General features: G+C 38.9%; 1 long non-coding RNA gene across 2 annotated transcripts in view; it reads left to right on the forward strand.

The window, feature by feature from the left end:
- LOC112676146 (uncharacterized) overlaps positions 1 to 4,832 on the forward strand; it is a 45,881-nt gene extending 41,049 nt beyond the window's left edge. For both annotated transcript variants that reach the window (XR_004810688.1, XR_003146320.2), the window contains 2 exons: positions 732 to 1,811; positions 2,853 to 4,832. This is a non-coding gene — a long non-coding RNA (uncharacterized LOC112676146). The remainder of the gene's footprint in view (positions 1 to 731; positions 1,812 to 2,852) is intronic.
- Positions 4,833 to 22,892: the final 18,060 nt, after the last annotated feature.

The following is a 22,892-nucleotide window of genomic DNA, read 5'->3' on the forward strand; positions in this document are numbered from 1 at the left end:
CCACCAAGGGAACTCCACTTTCTTCTCTTTTTTTTTTTTTTATTTTTTATTTTTTATTTTTTTTTTATTGGTGTTCAATTTACTAACATACAGAATAACACCCAGTGCCCGTCACCCATTCACTCCCACCCCCCGCCCTCCTCCCCTTCTACCACCCCTAGTTCGTTTCCCAGAGTTAGCAGTCTTTACGTTCTGTCTCCCTTTCTGATATTTCCACTTTCTTCTCTAGGGAGGTTGGAAATGAAGTGGCCATAGTTAAGAAGCGAGAAAGGTTAAGGTAAAGAAGGAGGAAATTGCTTTTCCTTGGCAAGAGAGAACAATTCATGACAATGCCACATCACAAAATTAGCTAACACGTCACAGTAGTTAATTACATGGCTTTGGAGGAATGATTGTTTTAGGCATCTTACTCCTTGTCTTTAGGAGAGACCAGTATTATGGCTTGACGGAGGAGGAGACAGTTCAGTTCAGTCTGCAGTAGCGATGGGAGTGATACCAGGCAGAGGCTTATCATTTTTGCCTTTATGATTTTTCCTGACCTCCCCATCTATGCATGGCTTTACCTTTACTTCACTGTTGTTAACTAATATAGCACTGTGTTTATTTTATGCTTAACATTTATCATGATCTGTAATTAATTTTTTAAAATTGGGGTTTTTGCCCATCTTCACCCTAGAATATTGTTCAGGAAGGCAAGTACCCTGTTTCATAATCTTTTATCTGTATCGCAGGTTGGACCTATACTCAATAAATATGAAGAAAATGAAAGAATGGATGTGTAAACATATACCAGTCCTTTGGACCAGTTTTTCCTCCACCCCATTGCTTTGGAGTACTCAATCCTCTCCTCACCCATCCCTCTCCATCAGGAGTCCTGAGAAGCAATTGTACTAGCCTGCACTGCCTTTCATCCATGGAGAACTGTGGACAGAGCTTGCCCTCCAGTTCCCCAGGGCATGTGCCTACCCAGCCAACACCAGAGTTCACTTGCTTGCACCTTCCTAGTGTTTCATTGGGAGCACATCCATGGTCTCAGGTTTCTGTTTGCAAAGCCAGACCACAAAAATTAAGTTAATTGAGACATCATAGCAAAAGGATTTTTCTTCAGAGATGAGTTTATCAATTTCCTTAGTCTCAGGGATGTTGGCCTATCCTTTATACCCAATCCTTTCCTCTTCCTCTGTACAAAAATGAAGGAAAGTCTGCTATGGAAGACAGAAACAGAGGGTTGTGTGGGCATTCAATTATCTGCTTAAGTGAAAGATGAGCTCAAAGCCACAAAATGGCTTCCCTTTAAAGTAAATGATATAAAGGAAAAGCTGAAGCTGAAACCAGTAAATCCACCTTTCAGAAAAGCAACCTGTAACTTGGAGTTAGCAAATATGGACTGCCATAGCTTGCAGAATATTAGAAACCCACACAGTGAAAGTAAACAAAATAAGATTTGCATCCTAGTGTGGTCTACTTGTTAGGAACTGTTAGCTTCATTTAGGCCCTGACTTGGTGATGCTTCTACATTTTCCTATCTTTATTTGCAAGCTATAGTGCACGTGGTATAGTGGAGAGAGCAGGGGACACAGCACACAGAGGGGACTTGAAAGATCTCTGATTAAAGAATAAAAAGTCAAGTAACAATAGTGTTGTCCCAGTGCCACTTACATGTGACCTTGGAAAAATGATTTAATCTCTGAAAATCTCAAAATCCTAATTTGTAAGATGCTCTTCTCTGCCCAACTCAGAGGTTTGTGGGCAAAATCCAAATGACATAATGATTCTAAAAGACCTTACAAATTATAAAGGGGAATTTAAATGTGAGGAGTATTATTATTTTTATTATTATTTTTTTTAATTATTATTATTTTTATCATTATTACTGTGTAAGGAAATATATTATTGAGTTCCTATTCAATAAATACCCACCTAAATATGTGCTAGAAACTAGGTATGGCACTAGATTTTTCTTTTCTTTTCATCAATTTTTGGTATTCCATAATTTTAGGAGAATAACATATTTTATTTATTTAATTTTTTGAAATGATTATAGCTCATTTTATTTCGCCTATTAATGGGGTCTACTGGCTAGTAGTAATCGCCAAAGGTAAGCTGACAGCAACTTCAATAAATCTAAAGGGAATAATGCATTTTAATTGTAAAAATGTAAATGAAACAAGTGAATAAAAAGCATTTAAGTCCTTTACCTATTCCCCATTCCAAGCACACTCTCAGGGACAAATTCGAGCCACAGTTTGATGTGCAATGTTACTGAGCTCATATAGTATGTCCACCATATAAAATGCATGTATTACTTTTTCAAAAATGCAATCACATTATGCATATTATTCTAGACTTCAATAAACCATATCTCATAGATATCCTTCCTATCTCAGTCCATACAGATAGATCTGCCTCACTGTTTTTAATGGCTTCATAATATTTCATAATGCCATTTCTCTCAATGAGCACAGCTGATAACTCTAACAGTAAAGTTGATTAAATCATTTTAATTAGATTAAGGGTATGGGGGGGAGGAGAAATATTATTTTTCCAGCAGGAGTAGTACTGGCATGACTAGCAACCTGCAGCCTCAGAGGTGACTCTATGAATTCTTCTCACCGGCTAGCCTCAGGTAGAACCGCTCTTCCTCCTTATATCTCATTGGACTTTCTTCTGTTCAGATACTGTAAGAATGTTTACAAAATACGATTTAGCAAAGTTTCCTGGATAAAGTATTAGGTGGAACAATCAGTCTTGGTTCTACCTGATGGTTTGATGTGAGAAAAAAGTCAGAGTTTCCCAGGACCATACTTTCCTTTTCTTTTCTTTTCTTTTCTTTTTTTTTTTTTTTTCTATAGTGGCATCCCGAGATGTTCTTAATGCTCTCACAGGACTACTGTGAGGCTCAAGGAGACCATGCAGTGGAAAGCCATTTGGGCACCTACGGAGAGACACTATGAAAATCCTGGAGATTATGTTCATAGTTGGAATACCTGTGGAGCCCATTTGTCCCCACACTGTGAGTCTGCCCATGAACACCTCAGAGACCTTTAAGATACATATTATTATCTCCAGTTTAGAAGGATACTGAAGCCTAGAGAAATTAAGAAACTTGCCTAAAACGCTACTCCTCTTTAGTGACAGCAGAGGGCTTCAAACTCTGATCTGCCCAGCTCCAAACCCTGTGTTCATGTCATGAAAGAAACCAAGTCGCCAGCTGTCAGAGGTATTAAGGTATTCTCTACCTGGTGACAGTTCAAGGTGAAGTTCCTGGAATTCTACCCTCACGGCTGGTGGCAGTGCTTCCTGTCTAGGGCCTGTACTAGCCCAGAGTGTTTTTCTCAGTCAGACAGGATTCAAGGTCTTCCAGGAGGAATAAGTGGGATATTTACAAGTTTTTGTCATGTTGTGGCCATTCTCAATTCACACTGGAGTTTGGGAGGTCCTGGCAATGGACTTGAGGGGTCATATGGGTTCGGTGGAGCTTTACTTCCTTAATCGGGTTTTGCCAAGCACAGTAAAGGAAGTTTTGTTCTATTCTCAAAGCGTCTCCTTCTAGGGCTTCAGAAGTCCAGTCAAAGTCATGAAGGAATGTCTGAACACACAATGGTGACATTAGAGGCAGCATTCTGGATTAATCAAGACAGATACTTCTTTGACTCCTCTCCAAAGATTTCCTGGTACTGAAGGCATGTTCCAGGTTTAAAGAAGTAGAGGGACTCCCAAAAATCCATCTGGCAGTTTGAGTAGACCCCCACAGGCTGGTTAACAAGGCACAAAAGGGTTTCTACCACTAGGCACACTCTTAGTCTACTAACTGAACCAAATTGTTTTGTACAGTGCTAAGAAAGGCTGTGAAAAGGTGAAAATGATGAATACTGACAACAACCCAAGAGGATTCTAGTGCAAAAACTGCACAGCAATGACACTGCATCATTCCTGGTCTTACAGACAAATGTAGTACACATGGAATAAGTACATGCCCAAGGCTGCCAAGCTGTCATCTGACCTCTGACACACGAGTGTAGGGTTTTCTACCTTCAGGTTACGGATGCTCGCTGCCTGCTTGTGATCATCAGTGCCTATCATGGTGGCTCATCAGGCCTCCAGACTTCCCAGGCAGCATGAGAGGTAGACTGTCCTTAAACTGCCACACATCTCTGACTCCTGCAAGCCAGCATGCACCGACAGCCACTGGGTACCTGACCACCAGGAGCTCTTTGCACTGCTCTGCGATGGCCACATCTTTCCCACCTACGCAAACACATCCATGGCCATCGAAGTAACTTTCAGGGAATCCTGCACTATATATCTTCTAAATTTGTGTGTGCTATCTCAAGAATACGCATTCTTGGGAGCCAAATGAGCACAAGGTAGTGTTCTTGTGTGTATCATTTGTTAATGCAGTCACTCATTCATTCATCAGCAAACATTTGTTGTGTGCACCATAAATGCAAAAGGCGTTCAATAAAAATTAGTAAACAAAGATGTTTGACTTGATATAAAAATACATTTAGAAGGCTTTAATGTTTTCATATTTGATTCTTACTCACTCGAATCACCATTCCCACAAGAATATTTACCAGTTGGTAAGCTGGAAAACATTCTCAATCTCCCTGGTTTTCCATTTCAAACCTATAGAGGAGGTCATGCCTCATAGCATTGTTGTGAGACTTTAATAATTCCATCTTTTGAAACTTTATAAATTACAACACAACATGCAATGTCATTTCTTAATGCTACTATGTGTCTAGTACTATATTGTCCCCACTTTATCCAATATTATATTTACAAAAATAAAGATTTCTCCAAAGAGAGTTATGCAAATCTTTGCACTATTGGCTGTGTCTTTTGTCAGATTTGTTTTTCAAGATATTAGAACAGATAATGAGAATATTGCTTCCACAACAGATTCCTCTGACAGTCCATTCATCTAGAAAAAACACCCGTCAAGACCAGGATAAGATGACATGTACTAGCTTTTCTTTACCTTCTCTTAGATTCCATCTCCATGAACAAGAACCATTCATGGTCCAAGCTGTATGTACTCAGTTTAGAATGCCAGTTCCTGATGCTTTTCCTTGTACTTCATCACCATAAAACTTGGGCTTCTGGAATATCCTCCTGACACATCACTATATAATTCTGAATGGGACAAAGCAGTATTTGATCCTCTCTTTCAAACCTCTATTAATGGTCTGCAACTACTTTTTTCATAAAGCGTCTACTTATACTGGTGGAACACAGTATAAAAAAAATTTAACAAAATTCAAAGCATTTTAATTATTTCAATAAAGAGTTGCCTTTACAGATCATTCTATTATCTATTTTATTTATTTTCAGAATAGTTTGGGCCAACTTCTAAAACCAAAATTATTTTTCCCAGGTACTTCCTAAATTTAATTGCTATATATCCAACAATATTATTTTTTTAAGATTTTATTTATTTATTCATGAGAGACACACAGAGAGAGGCAGAGACATAGGCAGAGGGAGAAGCAGACTCCATGCAGGAAGCCTGTTGTAGGACTCGATCCCAGGACCCTGGGATCACGACCTGAGCTGAAGGACACTCAACCACTGAGCCACCCAGGTGCCCCTCCCACAATATTACACAATAGGTAATTATTTGGTGAGTTGGACAATTTTGCAGAATGTCACCTAAATTTAGAACCCTCTAGAATAACTCCATAGAAAATGACATGTTTTTTTAATTGTTGATGGTATGGATTTTGTATCTGATTTTCTATTTTTGCTTTGGATCCTAGTTAAGATTTCAGCGTGTTTAGCAGCTTTATGGTCCTCTTCACCTCCCACACTTCTTCATCCACTTTCTGCTCCTGAAGACAGGTGGCCCTGTGTGGATGACAGGAACTGTTTTCATTCCCCTTGGTTTCTAACTCTTTCCAGCCAATGGGAAAAAAACAACAGGATATGGTAGGGAGAACAGAGAGTGAACTCAAGATATTTATTTCCCCAGGTCTGTCCCAGTGAAGTCACTCAGTTTTGCTATGTCCTTTCTTAACAAAGGTCTCTGGTCCTCCAAAGGACCTCTTGAGACAGCCTTCTCCACAGATTCTCTCCTCTGGGTTGTAGCAACCTCCTCCTCTCAAACTTTCAGGCCTGGAAGTAAAGCATCCTTGAAAGTACACCTGCAATCCCACCAGTTTAAATAAACTCTCCTCAGATTATCTGCTTTGAATGGGTCATCTATTTTTCATTAAGACTTTGATTAATACAGACCCACTAGTTCACATCTTTGCTATCTTTTATTCTGGCTCCTTCTTTCTTCTTGTAAATTTTCTAATTTAATGACAACCTTTGGTTAGCCTAAGACAGAAATTTTTTATTTCCTGCAATCACAAACAACTAAAGGTACAAAGAAATTTGTTTTGGGAACACAGATGCTGTCCAATCAGAAGCCAAAACTTTTCAACTTTACTTCCTTTCCCCTTCTCATCAGATTTCTCTCTTATATTAATTTGAAATAAAGATCTTGAGTTAGTAGGAGTCCATAGAGGCTGACCTCTCTGAGAAATACCCTGACAAAGACTTGAGCTCAAAGTACAAAATTAGGTACAAAATTTGCAGCATAATTCAGAAAATGCCACTCCCACGGTACAGTACAGTTGACCACAGTTCTAATAAGTTTTTTTAAACACCAATTTACATGCCTTTCATTATAACCTTATTAGCATGACAGATGTAACCATGAAATTTCGATAACTAACCATACAATTTCACTAGCAATATTCAGGAAGACTTTCCAAACATCTGCTTCTATTTATCTCTGTATTTTTCTCAGATTCTCTTTGCACTCATTGGCTGACCTTGACATCACAGCCAAACCCTAAATCAAAGCATTTTATCATTGTCCATTTTTTCCCCAAAGAAGGTCCTTAGTTTTTATTATCCAAGCAATAACAGATTCCATTTCCAGGACTTCTCATCTTTTCTTTAGCCACATCATAAATAACAGAAATTTTATGTTGAGAAGTAAAATTCTGTTTTACATTTGGGAAGAAACAGAGTCAATAAGTTGGATAAAACTTCTGATTACTCTAAATAACATGTTGGTACATCTCCTTTCTGAACTATATGACAGGTAGAAGAGTGGGCATACCACATTGGAGTTGTAAGTTTATCAAAATTTGATCTTAAAGAACACCAAGGGGCCTGTCAAGTTTGAAAAGCAGTCAGATGTCCTCAAAAATAATGAGAATCTGATTATATGTATGTAAGGGCATGAAATTCAGGGATCTCAGAAGGTTAACCACAGAGGGATCACATGGTCCTAAGTAGAAAGTATCAATTTGTCTTTCAACTGTTGCCCCCAAAGAAGTTCAATGATTTATCCAAGGTCACATAGATGGATTTCTGCCTAAGTTAACCTTCTTCCTGTTTTCCTAGGCACTGTGTCTAAGAACTGAGTGCCTGACTCATTTTTTTTTTTTTTCCTAAGCCCTAAAGGGAAAGAGTTATGTAATTCTCCACAGGTATTTTGGCAGCAGCTTCTTGGGACATCTGACTCAGGGCTCACCTCCATTATTCTCTAAGGAGTGAATACACTTGCTTCATCAGGCACATCACACAACCAGAGCAAATGGTCACTCCCAAAGCAAGATGATGGCCTTGTGGGACTGAAAGAACAACAGTCTATGATCCACTTTCAAATTATATTTACTGTTATCTACTATGCTTCAGGCACTATGCAAGGTCTTCCTTTAGAGGCCATCTTCCTGAGGCAGGAGATTTATATATCTGATCTAACTCTACTACTAATTAATCCTGGGACCTTAGACCAAACTTTTGAGTCTTTTTTCTACATAACTGAAAAAAGTTACTTGCCCTTCTTATGTTCTAGAATTATATAGGTTAAATGAACTAATGAATGTCAAAACTCTTTTTTGAAATGTTGTCACTGAAATATAGTGCACATACAGAAAATCACATAATCATAAGTGTATAATTTGATACATTTTCACAAACTAAACACATCAGTATAACCAGTTCTAGAAACCAGAAGCCCCTTATAGTGCTCCCTGATGGCCATCAACCTTCCAAAGGGTAACCACCATTTTGACTTCTAACATCCTAAAAACTTGTTTTTGTATTGTATGTAAATGAAGTCATATGCTATATGTTCTTTTTATGTAGGTTTTCTGTTGTTGTTGTTGCTCAGCATAAGCAAACATAAGCTCAAACACAAGTTTGTGAATTTTGTCCATATGTGTGCGTTTATAGGTTCTTCATTGTCATTGCTATATGGATTCCATTATATGAATAGTCAACATTTTACTTATCATTTTTCACTGTTGATGGGCTTTTGAGTAGTTTCTAATTTTGGTGTACTACCAGTTATAAACATTCTAGTATATGTCTTTTAGTGAACATATGTACTTGTTTCTGTTGAAGAGTAGAATTGCTGGCTCATGGGGTAGATGTATATTTAGCTTTAAGAGATACTGCCAAATGGCTTTCCAAAATGGCAGTTCCAATGGGACAAGCACTGGGTGTTATACTATATGTTGGCGAATTAAATTTAAATTAAAAAAAAAAAAAGGCAGTTCCAATTTACACTCCCAAATACCAACATTTGGTATTTTCAGGATTTTTTCATTTTAGTTAAATAAATTAGTTTTTGTGTAACCTGAGTATCATCACTTTGAATGACTGAATTTTTTTTCATTTCAGAGCTCACATTATTACACATTAAGATTTCATATTTCCATACCGTATGCCTGAGGAAATTTTTACTATTTAACTTTGGTATATGCAGCATCTGGATCTGTGAAAGTTAACTAAAGTTAGATACACTAGAATAAAATGTCCATATTTACACTATTACATAGCAATTAGAGCACCCTAAGTTTGGCTGAATCTATCTATATTAAAATAGATATTTCTCAACTGGTATTATATCCTAGCAATGGTATTACAAAAGAGTAATGTAACTAAATAATTATCCAGTCTGACATCACAAGAAATAGAGCTTTGGCTTAAAGAGCTTCTTTAGTAGGTAAACTTCCAGTTTGAAGGAGTCTTGCAGATTCCCCTAGCCTAAGCTCTTATCCTAGGGAGGAGAACACTGAGGCCCAGAAAGAGACTTGCCTGAGATGCTGGAGGTACTTGATATCATAGCCAAGACCAAAACCAAAAGTCCCAGAGCCTTTCTTGACCTTATTACCATCTTCCCTGCTTCAAATTGACCAAGGTTTCTCAAACAGCTGAGGAAAAGATGCTGCCACACAACATATGGCACAGAGAAAATTTACTATGGACAGAGCAATAGAGGAAAAGGCTGAGGTGAAGGCAAGTTAGGAAAGAGGGCTGACAGCAGATGAGGGCTCAGAGAAGCACAGGGGAAGAAAGACCATACAATATTCAACATGGTCACACCCTCAGGCTGCCCAGAATGAGATAGGAAGATCGCAGGAAAACACTCTCTGTCAGTTATCTATCCCTAGACACAGCAGCCTTCTGAAAAGTTCCCCACAGGGCTCAGCCTCCTTTCCACAACAAGGTTTCACCCTCTGCCCAGACTCTTTCCACAGCATTCCCTTGTGCCATTTCTCCCTTCATCCAACTAATTCCCACACATCCTTCAGATCCCTGGGCCTTCTAACTTCAAGGCATATACTGAATGTCTGGCACTTGGTAGATACATCAGTAATGACTGATGAACGAATGACAATGCTATCTAGCACAGTCCTTATACAGTAAAGGAAATAGAAATCCTTGCCTTGGTCAATTCATTTTAGCTTCTGTTCTTGGTGGGGGGTGGTGGGGGCAGGGATAGGAGGCAGAGAAGCTGTTGTTGCTCTTAAGTCATTTAAAAACTCTCCCCAACTATTGATCCTAACATTCAACCACAGCGGAGAACCAGCAGGCTTGAGTAATTGTTATTCTGGTTGCACATGAGAATTTTTTTTTAGGAGATTAACACTGACTTTCTAAAATAGAAATGCAATTATGTAACTTTTAATTTGGAGATAATTTGACTTATGTAACAGATTTACATAAAAGTTGCAAAGAGAGATACATTTCTAATGGTAAGAATAAGTGAGAATGGATCACTTATTTATAATTATTTCAGAGGCTAATGTGGTTTTGCTTCTCTACTCTTTCCTGCAAACCACTTCCTACCACCATCACCGTTCATCAGAAAAAAAAAATGGGGGGTAGAGAAGACAAAACAAAATGAAAACAACTTCCATTACAGTATGGTAGAATGACCAGGGGAAAAAGGAGACAGTATCAAACTAAAGGGGATTAGATGACATCAATGCAGTGGTTTTGTTCAGGAGATAAGGAATGTTGGAACACGAATGGCAAATTCCTGTCCTGAGGGACAGTTTCAATTCTGTAACTGTCAAGCATGAAAATATAATAGGGCTTAATCTTACCAAATATAGACCCACCCCTAGCCAAGTACAGGTAATGTACTTTTGCTTAATGGTTGGTTTGCCCTTCCCTGCCCACTGTCATCCATTATCACATTGTGAAAATTTTGCCTGAGAAACCGAGAAGAATAAAGTACAAGGAGAATTAATAAACTAGATTCTTCTGACAGCTTAAATAGGTCCTTCATCATCAGGTCCTTTAGGTCATATTCTATGAACGTCCTAGGGGCTTGAGTGAGTTCATAGATTTTGATACAAGTATCAGGTGGCAATTGATAAAGAGAGTAGAAAGTTAAGAGGGCTGGCATCCTGGCTACTGAGTTCCGTGAATTTGGGCAAGTCATTTCACCTCCTTTTGGCTCAGTGTCCTCATCTACAAACCAGGAGTAACAACAACAGTATTTACTTCATATAGTTGTTAATAGAATTTAATGAGTTAATTAATACATGTCAAAGGCTTCAAACTGATCCTAGCATTTAACAAGGGTTTAAAATGTGTAAATTATGATTGTCATTAGCTGCTTGGCATTAGAGTTGGTTCTGCTACTCCGTCCATGCTTGTTCTGAAAACATAAATTTGTCCCAGTACAATCAATATATCAGGGAACAATTTGAGCAAATTTTGAGTTTGTTATGTGTACCCACTTGAATTGAAGTATGGAGAAATACACAACACACACACAAGCACTCACCTCATGTTTGTCTAGAAAGATCTACCAACTAATCCAGTTCACCACGTATGTGATGAACAATATCCACCCACACACATTGTTACAACTTTTGTTCTGATATCAGTAACCTCTTTCTCCCACTTCCCAATAATTTTTACCAGTAACCCTTGAGATGCCCACTCCATGAGCAAACTTCAGTCTTTTTCTTGGTAAAGTGCTCTCTGTATTATAGCACTTTTTAAAAAAAACATTTAACATGTATAAAATTGATTTACTATTTTTATTAGATCTCTATCTTTCTTACGACTCAGTGATGGAGTTTCTAACCCCATTTTTTCTATAAGCCCTGTGGTTTTTATTGTTCAACTTTGCATAGTGTTATAGGAACACATATGTTGCATTAGAGCAGAACTGATATTAGCATATTTGCCATTCCACAAATCAGTGATGTAATTAGTCAAATTAAAAACATATATAGGGGATCCCTGGGTGGCACAGCGGTTTGGCGCCTGCCTTTGGCCCAGGGCGCGATTCTGGAGACCCGGGATCGAGTCCCACATCGGGCTCCCGGTGCATGGAGCCTGCTTCTCCCTCTGCCTGTGTCTCTGCCTCTCTCTCTCTCTCTCTCTCTCTCTGTGACTATCATAAATAAATAAAAATTAAAAAAAAAACATATATATTTTCTACTTATTGTATGAGTTAAGTAGCATCACAAAGACTACTTTATTAATACAACTAAACTCAAATAGTATTACAAAACATATATAAAGATGCTTCTTGTGAAACTTTTAGAGCGAAATCTAAGACACTGTTCCATTAATACAAAAGTAGTTTCATATCTGTGGCCTTACTCCTAGGCCTGACTGGTTGCTTCCTTCTCACTTACTAGGAATACTTATCTGGGTTTCAGATTTCTGCCACTGTATGTCCGCAAGCTTCTGCCTATACATATACACATTCAAGCAATAATTTCTGTGATTTTCCTCATTTCTTCATTCAACAACACTACAAAGCCCTATTAGGTCCCAGGAGCCGAGCTGAACATGAAGGGAAAAGGAGAAATTGAACACAAATTTTTTTTTACCTAGACAAACCCAACGCCTTCATATTCCTCATTGTTATTCACAAAAGGGTTCCGTTCACTCCTGTCATTGAATTAAACAAATAAATACATTTTTAAGGAGTAATTTGGCAAGAATATCTGTTACATTCTTTTTTGTTGTTGTTGTCCCTACTAAGAGGCATTTGCAGTAATAGCTACTGGCGAAATAGCTTTATTTATTTATTTTTAATTTATTTTTTATTGGTGTTCAATTTACTAACATACAGAATAACCCCCAGTGCCCGTCACCCATTCACTCCCACCCCCCGCCCTCCTCCCCTTCTACCACCCCTAGTTCGTTTCCCAGAGTTAGCAGTCTTTACGTTCTGTCTCCCTTTCTGATATTTCCCACACATTTCTTCTCCCTTCCCTTATATTCCCTTTCACTATTATTTATATTCCCCAAATGAATGAGAACATATAATGTTTGTCCTTCTCCGACTGACTTACTTCATTCAGCATAATATCCTCCAGTTCCATCCATGTTGAAGCAAATGGTGGGTATTTGTCATTTCTAATAGCTGAGTAATATTCCATTGTCTACATAAACCACATCTTCTTTATCCATTCATCTTTCAAGGGATACCGAGGCTCCTTCCACAGTTTGGCTATTGTGGACATTGCTGCTAGAAACATCGGGGTGCAGGTGTCCTGGTGTTTCACCGCATCTGTATCTTTGGGGTAAATCCCCAGCAGTGCAATTGCTGGGTCGTAGGGCAGATATATTTTTAACTGTTTGAGGAACCTCCACACAGTTTTCCAGAGTGGCTGCACCAGTTCACATTCCCACCAACAGTGTAAGAGGGTTCCCTTTTCTCCGCATCCTCTCCAACATTTGTGGTTTCCTACCTTGTTAATTTGCCCCATTCTCACTGGTGTGAGGTGGTATCTCATTGTGGTTTTGATTTGTATTTCCCTGATGGCAAGTGATGCAGAGCATTTTCTCATGTGCATGTTGGCCATGTCTATGTCTTCCTCTGTGAGATTTCTGTTCATGTCTTTTGCCCATTTCATGATTGGATTGTTTGTTTCTTTGGTGTTGAGTTTAATAAGTTCTTTATAGATCTTGGAAACTAGCCCTTTATCTGATATGTCATTTGCAAATATCTTCTCCCATTCTGTAGGTTGTCTTTTAGTTTTGTTGACTGTATCCTTTGCTGTGCAAAAGCTTCTTATCTTGATGAAGTCCCAATAGCTCATTTTTGCTTTTGTTTCTTTTGCCTTCGTGGATGTATCTTGCAAGAAGTTACTATGGCCGAGTTCAAAAAGGGTGTTGCCTGTGTTCTTCTCTAGGATTTTGATGGACTCTTGTCTCACATTTAGATCTTTCATCCATTTTGAGTTTATCTTTGTGTATGGTGAAAGAGAGTGGTCTAGTTTCATTCTTCTGCATGTGGATGTCCAATTTTCCCAGCACCATTTATTGAAGAGACTGTGTTTCTTCCAATGGATAGTCTTTCCTCCTTTATCGAATATTAGTTGACCATAAAGTTCAGGGTCCACTTCTGGATTCTCTATTCTGTTCCACTGATCTATGTGTCTGTTTTTGTGCCAGTACCACACTGTCTTGATGACCACAGCTTTGACAAAGACCCCACCAAAAAGGAGAATTATAGACCAATATCCCTGATGAACATGGATGCAAAAATTCTCAACAAGATACTGGCCAATAGGATCCAACAGTACATTAAGAAAATTATTCACCATGACCAAGTAGGATTTATCCCTGGGACACAAGGCTGGTTCAACACCCGTAAAACAATCAATGTGATTCATCATATCAGCAAGAGAAAAACCAAGAACCATATGATCCTCTCATTGGATGCAGAGAAAGCATTTGACAAAATACAGCATCCACTCCTGATCAAAACTCTTCAGAGTGTAGGGATAGAGGGAACATTCCTCGACATCTTAAAAGCCATCTATGAAAAGCCCACAGCAAATATCATTCTCAATGGGGAAGCACTGGGAGCCTTTCCCCTAAGATCAGGAACAAGACAGGGATGTCCACTCTCACCACTGCTGTTCAACATAGTACTGGAAGTCCTAGCCTCAGCAATCAGACAACAAAAAGACATTAAAGGCATTCAAATTGGCAAAGAAGAAAAAAAAAAATTGGCAAAGAAGAAGTCAAACTCTCCCTCTTCGCCGATGACATGATACTCTACATAGAAAACCCAAAAGCCTCCACCCCAAGATTGCTAGAACTCATACAGCAATTCGGTAGCGTGGCAGGATACAAAATCAATGCCCAGAAATCAGTGGCATTTCTATACACTAACAATGAGACTGAAGAAAGAGAAATTAAGGAGTCAATCCCATTTACAATTGCACCCAAAAGCATAAGATACCTAGGAATAAACCTAACCAAAGATGTAAAGGATCTAGGCCCTAAAAACTATAGAACACTTCTGAAAGAAATTGAGGAAGACACAAAGAGATGGAAAAATATTCCATGGTCATGGATAGGCAGAATTAATATTGTGAAAATGTCAATGTTACCCAGGGCAATATACACGTTTAATGCAATCCCTATCAAAATACCATGGACTTTCTTCAGAGAGTTAGAACAAATTATTTTAAGATTTGTGTGGAATCAGAAAAGACCCCGAATAGCCAGGGGAATTTTAAAAAAGAAAACCATATCTGGGGGCATCACAATGCCAGATTTCAGGTTGTACTACAAAGCTGTGGTCATCAAGACAGCGAAATAGCTTTAAAAAAAGAAATATAATAATTCCCTTTACCAACTCGTTTACTGCCCATTGTAAGATTTCAAGTACTAACTTGTGCTGTTGTTTTTTAAAAGATACTTTAGCTTTAATCGCTAGAAATTACTTTTTTTTTTTTACAGAATTTTAAATAAGAATGTTCTATGTCAGTACATCAACACCATGTCATATTGAAAAGAGTGGTTTCTCAAACAGAGGTTACTGACTTTTCTCACATCTCCACTTATATCTGAACAAGAGAAAATACATTTAATTTCCAAAGAGGTGGAAGGAGGATCAGGATAAGGGGAAATGAATGGAGAACACCTTTCCAGTAGGGAAAGTGGGTATATCATGAGGGGTCTCTAAGAGAGTATTCCCAAGAGCTTTTTGATATCTATCTGGTTGACATGACGAAGACTTCACCCTGTGTAAAAGGCCGTAGAAGGCAACCTAAGACCACAGGAGGGATTGTGTCTTCTCTTACTGTTTGTATCACCTTAAAGCTCTGAGTCAGCTTTAAGTGTTTCACACATGATTAAAGTGAGTTGTTTCCACTAATTGAGCTCCTACATGAGGCTCCTGGAATTCAAATTTTCTTTTAGTATAACCTTGGACTCAATAAATCATAAATTCTACCTAATCCCTTTAATCTATGGTGGAAATGAGGAATTTGAGCAAGAAACCACAATGTTTGAGTCTTCAAACTTTTATTAATCCAAAATATGAATTTTAAATGTCTCCAATTTCCAAAAGTTTCAGAACTGGTAATGAGGTCTTCAATATTCTGTATACCACATTCTGCCACACAGCTAAATGGCAAGTGGAAAGAAGTCAGAAACCCAAGTGAGTGGGAGCACTGTTTAGTTTGAGTGTTTACTGGCAAGTTCCAAGGACTGGGGTACGCTCTCAGGAAGGAGTCCTGGAAAGCAAGCTTAGTAAACAGGAAAGATGAATCTTCTGTTGGTCCTCATTTCGATGACCTGCTTACATGTTTCAACTGCCACCAAGCAGAATGCCAATCCACTGAAAATATTGTGTTATATATAAGAACAGAACTGGAAATAGGACATAAATATTGAGTAATGAATATCCTAGACCTCTCCTCTTAAAATATACATAGACTGAGGCTACTAAAATTAAAACAGTTCTTAACCACAGAAGAATTAATCCAGCCTAAATTTCTGGATAAAATTCAGTGAGAAATATGTGCAAAACAAAATTGAGATCATTCCTGAATAACCAAGTTAAATCTTTTGAGACACTAAAAGAAAAACACTCTCTCTTTTTGTCTCTCTCTCACACACATTCCTAAAATCAGTATCAAAAATTACTGAAAAAAAAGTACAAGCATTTAAATTTTACAAAGTAAACTCAAAATATATCTGAAGTGTAAAGAATTCTGTTGATACTAAAGTAAGAATGCACAAAGTTTAAGCAAAGTTCCACCCACACCACCCCTCCAAATGTTGGTTTTTATGATCTGTGAACAGATGTTAATTACTGGGAAGAAAGTGCCAAATGGATCAGAAATCTTATTTTAAAATACTCAAATAGAAAGAATGCTTTTCCTCTAACTAAATAGAACTGAATCCCAGCAATCAAAAAAGCAAGTAAGTGTAAAGAGAATGCACAGCAGAGGAGGAAAGGCCAAAATACTACCCCCCTATTTGTTAATTGGTCACATCAACGTTCACTGCTTCGTATTTTCTTAGAAGGTAAAAATTAAATTATCCCTCTAATATTCCTGAATCCCTAAAATTCATACATGCACTTACCTACATCTTCCAATACCCTGAAGTTTTACAAGGAGCACTTTCATTCTCATTTAACAAACAAGATAGTGTATTAAATTCCTGCCACCTGCTGAATATTGTGCTCAAATGCCACTCAGTATCATTTCCAAGATATGGTGATGGGAGAGGCATCTCTGCTCACCTGAATTGAAAGCTCTGATTTGGCCTTCTAGCTACAATTGGAAAGCAATCTTCACATGAACTCTGGGAGCTGCCCGACTATGTTTAGAGAAATAAGCATCCACGGTACTTCTTAGGTGGTACCCAGCAGGCACTCTCTGTTCTGAACTTGGCTTCTCTGCTCACACCATGTGACATTTAACTCCCTCTCTGAAAGAGGTTTCTTGTGAAGGATCAAAATGACCACAGGAAATAGCAGTCACCCTGCGATCAGAAATGGCTAAATCCCTGGAGATTGAAGGTCTACTGAGGTAGACTGCACAAGTCCATCTATAGGAACATACAACAGGTGAAAAGCCAAAGATAAAGCTAGTGGTGACCACGATTATTGGAAACGAAGCTGAAGGACAAGATTCATGGGTCTCAACCCAAGCCTAGCTCTAGAAAATAAATCAGGAAAAAATAAACTTGGGACAAGATTCAGCATAAAAAGAATTCTGGGCCTTGGATGTTCTTCTCTAAATAGAGTTCAGATGAGCTTTAAAGCACTCCTATTGATGGACAATCACAGTTGTAACTACAAGGCTTCTCACAGTGACGCCAGTCAACCCAGAAGAGAATGGGTCATTAAGGCAGCACAACAAGCATAAGCTTCATCAAATACCCACCTGAGCCTTTGCTTAGTCCTTGATTTAAATGTAGAGTCTCCATCCTAAAGCACACTAAATGGCAAGGTCTTCTCCTCACTCTTCCTATCCCCAAGCAAAATTACAGTTCCTCCCCCTCCAACACTTTATCTCATTATAAAAGTTTTCAGTCTTAGAGACCTTTGTATAGTTTTTGTCAGGCTTGTATAGTTCTGCTTATCAACAGGTCCTGAGATCATTAATTGACAGCCACGTGTTCCTCATTCCTGAACCAATTCTGATCAAGCAGTAGTCCCACCAGTACACTGGACACAGGAATTTGTCTTTTCCTGTCAGCTAGTAGTTCTCAACTGGAGTGACTTTTTTTCCTCCACCCCGGATGTATGTCAATGTCTGGAGATATTCATGGTTGTCACAGCTGGAAGAATATTACTAGCAAGTACTGAGTAGAGGTTAGGGATGCTGCTAAACACTCTCCAATGCACAGGGCAATCCCTCACAACAAAGAATTATCTAGTCCTAAATGTCAACAGTGCTGAGGTTGAGAAATGCTGCTGAAGACCTAGTCTCAGGAATGGGCCATGGGACCTCATGCCTCATACTGAGTTAAACTTCACTTTAGCTTCCTATTGTGTTCTCTTTATTGGCTTTATTTCTGCCTCATATATCTGTTCCATGCTCTGATTCTTCCCAGCTGAATTCAGAATCTTGCCATGAACATTGCCAGCTTAATTCTGGCCTGAAACATCAGCTTTTGCCAGGCCTCTCACCTGGATCTTTAATTGGAGTTCTATCCATGTGGACCCACAAAGTCATCACCAATCTAATTTTTAGTATTCCTATGGCAAGAACCCCTACTGCCAATCTCTACCTACCAAATCATCCATAAGAACAAGAATAGTGAAGTCAGCCTTATTCTCAGCCTTTGGATCCTGTATTCTGGGCTGTTTGCTGCCCTTCTCAGGGACCATTCCCAAAGCTTAGTCAAATCATTCAACCTGGGTGTCATTTATCTCCCATCCCCCCAAATCTGTGTCACTGAGGTTCCAGAACATCTTGAGGCTGAGGTGACTTCCTCAGAATGCTTTGAGAGGATAATATCTAATGAAATGATACTGAGCACTGTGCTGAAAGCACCACCACACAATTCAGACGTTTTAACCCAAGGTTTAGAACCATGATGATTCAGGCCAGGACACTATTCTAGATAATAGTGGTTATTTTTTAGAAGCCACCAAATTATTGTCTCTCCTGCTCTTTCTCTTTAGTAATTATTTTAAATTGTAATATGATTAGCCATCCCCCAGCCTTCCACTGAAGAACAAGCCCATGACTATTTCTCTAGAAGGGGCAGCCTCATACACTGCCAGGGTTTTGTACTGCCCGAAGGCATGGTATACAAGCATATCCATGCCTCCCTGCCTTGGCAGATAAAGTAATTTCCAGGGCAAACTTGGCTTCTTGGTCTTGTTCTAGATTGAACCAAAAGACAAAATGAGATAGACAAAACAGCAGATGGAGAATAGCTGACAGGGATCATTCAGTCCACAAACAAAAAGTATGGGTTCTCAGTGCACTAAGGCCCACCTGGGTGGAGTGGCTGTGACATATGCTTATTTGAAGCAGGTAGAGATGAGAGTTCATCAAACCAGGGCAGGAAGCAGCATTAGAATGCAAGAACCATGACCAGTCAAATTAAGGTGTCAGTAGTGGGCCTTAAAGGCTGTGGAACTTCATCCTTCCTGGTTTCAGCCCCTGTTCTTAAATATGCATTGCTGCTTAAAACACTAGTCCCACTGGGTTCTGAAAATACTCTGGAAGGGAGGTCCCCAAGAAGTACCTTAGGCACAAGAAATGATCATCACAACTCATCCTTCCCAAATTGTTGATTGTGAAATCAACAATTTTCACAAAGTATCTGCATCACTAGAAAACCTCCCTGAAAAAGAAAGTGGAATAAACATAGAGGTAAAACCTAATATATCACAACTATTTGAATGTTTCTGTAGATCTAAAGTAGTATCTTCATATTTTCTAAATATAATTTTAAATAGCAAAAAGCCTCCTTTTGGGACACTTAGGTGGTTCAGTCAATTAAGGGGCCGACTCTTGATTTTGGTTCAGGTCAAGATCTTGAGGTCCTGGGATCAAGCCCCATATCAGGCTCTGCACTCAGTGGGGAGTCTGCTTGTGGATTCGCTCTCTCCCTCTGCTCCCGCTCCCCGCTTGTACATGCTCTTTCGCCCTCAAATAAATAAATACATCTTTAATAAAATAAATTGCACAAAGCCTTTTTTTTTTAATTTTCCTGGATTCATGGAGAGATGGCTCCCAGCTTAATAACAGTTGAACACACACATGTCATATGGCTTTCTCAGCGGTAGTGATAGATCTTCCTTAAGCTATCCAAACCATTCCACATCAACATCCTTGATTGATGTTGGCAAAAAGCAGCTTCCCAGGGTTTTGGTTCCTCCTGAGCTCTGTCGCACTCAGAGCCCATGTGCACCAAGGAGTTACAGGTACACGAATCTGAGCAACATGAATTACACTCAGATCACCAGAGAATACAGATGGTCTAGGGTGGTGAATCAGCAAACCATGAAAAACTTTCAAGCTGTAGCTGACAATGAAAATACCACCACAAGACTTGCAATACACAACTGATAAAACAAAGCTGTGTGCTTTTCCTGTGTGGGCAAAATCCAGATTTACCAAAGGAAGCACATCAGCTGTAAACACTCTTTTACCAGCTCCATTTTAACTGATTCCAGATTCTTTGGGGATTGATGAGGCCATCACTGGCATCACTTGCTACACACTTCTGAGCTCAGACAGTTCCACATAAATTGGCCTTCACATTTCAGGTTATCTCTTCACTGTACAATTAAGTGAATACAGGGTAGGAATCCAAATTCTATTTAAAAATAGGCCAGTCTCTTCTGAAAACGTTCATATGAACCACTAAAAACAAAAATTAAAAGTGAGTCTTAGAAATAATTTTTTGGAATAAGTTTCATTCAATTCTATCTTTGGAGTCTATGAGGACTCTACAAATGCTGTGCCGACCCCAGTGTCATCTCCAACAGGGTCTTCTAGGCAACTGTGAGTTATGTCTCTTTGAGTGTGGTTACTTATATAACATGCCTATATTTCTGCTTTTTTTTCATTAATTCATAGCTTGTTCCTATTATAGTAAAAAAAAAATCATCATTTGACCGATTTTGCAAAGCTTTCCTTTGACTACACTGCGTACATTTTGATTAGTCTAACAAGTGGATGTCAGAGGGACTGGAAGTCCCTGGGGTGGGCCCTTATACAATCTTCAATGGCCTGTGTATCATAACTGTTGCACCCAATTAAGCTGAACGGCATTATATGCAACTTATTGCCTACGTTGAGACTTCTTTACCATGTCAGTCTAATTCAGGCCTTTATCTGCATCAACAGAGAAAGCTCTACCAGCTGTTGAGACTTCTTCCCATGGGAAGGAATGTGCATTCTCACTGCACGCCTGGACTCTCTCCATACCCTTATTCGCTCCTCTCTTGACAGCACATACAAACCACACCCTTTAATGTCAGCTTTATAAAACATAAAAATAATGTTTTCATCTATCTTTGTCTTATTTCTCCAAGTGTGTTAATTTGAGCAGGAGAAGGGGATTTTTCCCTAGCACTCCTCAACATTTGGTGCATGGTTGAGAACAGCTAAGAAATAAATGGCTGGAATGTGGGGGAATAAGATAAACATGTTAAGAAATATTGAGGGGCTTTGGCTCTTTATTGAAGAGATGATCTGACCTGAGTGGGCTGTGGAGGCTTTTATTGGCTTACACAGTTGATTTTTGCATGTAGCATTTTTTAAAATTCTGTGACTCAGAAAAGAATCCTTAAAGCTTTAGATCACATGATATTTCAACTGTGATGGACGGTTATAATTTATCTTGAAGTTGATTTATATGGGCTGTTTTTTATATGTGGCTCTCTGTTTCTTTCTTTTATGAACTCTCACAACCTAAAAACAGAGTTACATGTTACATGTTACAGAGTTTGCCTTAGCAAAGACACAAATCTCGGGAAAAGTTTCAGGACAACTAGACCTCAACAATGTGGTGCCCAAGGGTCTCCAAAAACCTGGGACTCAGTGTAGGCATGTGCATAGGAATGACCTCATCAATTGCACAGAGCCTAGCAAAGGCCTAGACTTCAGTGGGCACAGGCAATCCCATGGGGAAACCTGGCCTTACGCAGTACAAGCACAGGTCATAGCATATATGTGCTAGTGATTCAGGGACCTCAGCATATGCTAGTGGTCCTCAAAGCCACACATTGAGGAAGTAGTCACTCTGGAATTGAATATAGGCTGGTTTTATGCCAGAATTCAAGCTTTTTAACAACCTATATTAGTTTGCTTTTGCTGCTACAACAAGTTGTCACAAACTTAGTGACCTAAAACAATATGAATATATTATCTTAACAATTTTAATGGCCAGAAGTCCATAATAGACCTACTGGGCTAAAATCAAGGTCTTGGCAGAGCTGCATTCCTTCTGGAGGCTCTAGAGGAAAATCCATTTCCTTATCATTTCCAGCTCCTAGACTCCACCAATATTCTATGGCTCCTGGCTTCCTTCCTCCATCGTTAAACACTAGCGTAGCATCCTCAAACTTACTGACTCTAACCCTCCTGCCGTCCTCTTATAAGGACCCTTGTGATTATACTGGACCCATCTAGATAATCCAAGATAATCTCCCCCATCTCAAAATTCTTAATTGTATCTATGAGTTCCTTTTGCCATATAAGGTAACATCACAGTGTCCAGGGATCAGGATGTACACATTTTGGAAGACCACTATCTCTCTACCACACCAGCACACATCCTGCTACTCCTTCACTTAGACACTGCATTTTGGATCATGGTCTTTGATGACATACTATGTCCCATATCCTGGGAATGTAATTTTTTCTGAAGTAATTGCTTTAGGGGTTGGAGTTTGGCTTCTCTTCGAAATGTGGCGGGTGTGGTCCACCAGTGAAAATACTTTTTTGAAACTTTTAACCAGTTAAATCCATGAGCGGTAATCCAGCACTGAACAGTGTATTTTCTGTAGGAACCACAGCAGCCACAATCAAAGCAAGCCCCAGCTATAAGTACTGGCATAACCCCTCACTCTGCCAACAAGAAACCCCTCAACCTAGCACTTAGAAAAGAGGTCAGGAGGACATTAGTTACTTTGGACTTTAAGAGCACCAGAACCTGATTTCAGACTTTAATTCCTTTGGGTTTTGTCAATTTAGTCTTAAATTTATAAAGGGATTAGTATTTGGATTTTAATTTTCCTGAGGCAATTACGCAGAATGAATTATATTCAAATTTAAGGCATCTCCACATGGTTAGCATTTTATTAATTGAGTATCTTTCTGCACTTAAATTTTATTGCAGAA

This window comes from Canis lupus, chromosome 30 (genome assembly GCF_003254725.2).
Source record: "Canis lupus dingo isolate Sandy chromosome 30, ASM325472v2, whole genome shotgun sequence".
NCBI lineage: Eukaryota > Metazoa > Chordata > Mammalia > Carnivora > Canidae > Canis > Canis lupus.